At 47.3% G+C, this 2096-nt stretch overlaps 1 non-coding gene across 1 annotated transcript; it reads right to left on the bottom strand.

Annotated features, from left to right (window-relative positions):
- Positions 1-1023: 1023 nt before the first annotated feature.
- Positions 1024-1095, bottom strand: TRNAH-GUG (transfer RNA histidin (anticodon GUG)). The gene has a single exon. It is a non-coding gene; the product is annotated as a tRNA-His (tRNA).
- Positions 1096-2096: the final 1001 nt, after the last annotated feature.

The raw sequence follows: 2096 nt of genomic DNA, 5'->3' as shown, positions 1-2096 counted from the left end.
TGCACAGAATCAGACAGAACTGAAGCGACCTAGCACCCGCACACGACACTGTCTGGGTTTATGGTTCTCACTGAAGTGGTAATCTGCACGAGGCACTGCGCTGAGTGGTTCACATGTATACTGCTATTTAATTCCTAGGGTTTCCTTGTTAACAAAGTGCATCTCCTTTTATTAAATAAATAAAAGATTAGTGGCATCCTGAATGCGTGTGTGCATGCTTAGTTGCTCAATCTCTTTGCAACCCCATGGACTTAGCCCACCAGGTTCCCCTGTCCATAGGATTCTCCAGGAAAGAATACTGGAGTAGGTTGCCAAGCCCTTCTCCAGGGGATCTTCCTGACCCCAGGATCAAACCAGGGTCTCCTACATCAGCAGGTGGATTCTTTACCATCTAAGCCACCAGGTATGCTCTGCTGCTGCTGCTGCTAAGTCATGTCAGTCGTGTCCGATTCTGTGCGACCCCATAGACAGCAGCCCACCAGGCTCCTCCATCCTTGGGATTCTCCAGGCCAGAACACTGGAGTGGGCTGCCATTTCCTTCTCCAATGCGTGAAAGTGAAAAGTGAAAGTGAAGTCTCTCAGTCGTGTCCAACTCTTCGCGACCCCATGGACTTCAGCCCACCAGGCTCCTCCGTCCATGGGAGTTTCCAGGCAAGAGTACTGGAGTGGGTTGCCAGTGCCTTCTCTGAGGGAAGCTCTACTGATAGACAAATTCAAAATTAGAATATGGAGAGCGGGCCTTGATTTTCACCTTGGACAATACTGGTATTGTTTCCCTGCTATTGCTACAGCTCCTTCTCTGGAACTATCTTTACCATTCTCACTAGCATCATTCACAGGAAATTAGGTCATCTCAGTACAGAAACAGTTGTCAAAAGGAGATCCGGAGGAAGTTATATTTGTTTTAAAAGAACACTGACCTTCATTTGCAACCCTGTGGACTGTAGCCCACCAGACTCCTCAATCCACAAATTTCCCAGGCAAGAATATTGGAGTGGGTTGCCATTCCCTTCTCCAGGGATCTTCCCAACCCAGGGATCGAACCCGGGTCTCCTGCATCACAGGCAGACGCTTTACCATCTGAGCCACCAGGGAAGCTCTCATTTGCCACCACAAGTTCACAAATATCTGTTATGTATCAGTCAAAGCACCTGAACACAGTGAAAATTAAACACAATATCTGAGACTGGATCAAGAACACAGAGTGTAAGTTTAACGTCTGCTCAACCTTCTTGGAAATCCCCAAGAAAACAAAAATGATATTAAAAGAACAAAGCAATAAACTCGAGAGTGGGGTAGAAAAAAGAAAGCGACACTGACAAGTGTTTAAGATTTCCTGGTAGGCAGAGGACAGATGGGATGAAGTCTACTGAGAGACGAATCTGGAGGAAACTGAAGCCCAGTCATGTGCTGGAGACAAGCCTTCAGAGACAGGAGTTTGGGGCACAAGACAGGAATCGAGGTTTAGGGTAGGATGATAAATATTAGAGCTGAGAACGGTGAAGGATGAAAGTAGAAACACCACATAACCAGAATGGGGCAGCTACCCACCCTAGTTCTCTCTGTCTTTGCTCAATGTGTATGTGTGTGTTAGTTGCTTAGTCATGTCCAGCTCTTTGCAACCCCATAGACTATAGCCCACCAGGCCCCTCTGTCCATGGGATTCTCCAGGCAAGAACACTGGAGTGGGTTGCCATTTCCTTCTCCAAAAGGAACTACAGAAAGAAAGAAAGTGAAGTCACTCAGATGTGTCCGGCCCTTTGCGACCCCATGGACTGCAGCCTACCAGGCTCCTCCATCCATGGAATTTTCCAGGCAAGAGTACTGGAGTGGGTTACCATTTCCTTCTCCATCTTTGCTCAATATGTGGTGCTTAATAACTGCCAGTTTGTGCCTCTGATTCACCCTCATGCATGTCTGTCTGCCCCACACCCTCCTCCCCTCTGGCAACCACCCGTTTTTCTCTAAGAGGTACAAACTCTCAGTGACAACATAAGCAAGTCCTGGGTATGAAATGTGCAGTGGGGAATATAGTCATTAATCATGTAGTGTCTTTGGAGGGTGACAATCAACAACCAGACTTATCACGGTGATCA

Source organism: Moschus berezovskii, chromosome 25 (assembly GCF_049115385.1).
Source record: "Moschus berezovskii isolate FMDL1 chromosome 25, NW_MosBer_1.0, whole genome shotgun sequence".
Classification (NCBI taxonomy): domain Eukaryota; kingdom Metazoa; phylum Chordata; class Mammalia; order Artiodactyla; family Moschidae; genus Moschus; species Moschus berezovskii.
Note: the sequence above shows the minus strand (reverse complement) of the source record. Positions and strands in the feature narration are given on the sequence as shown.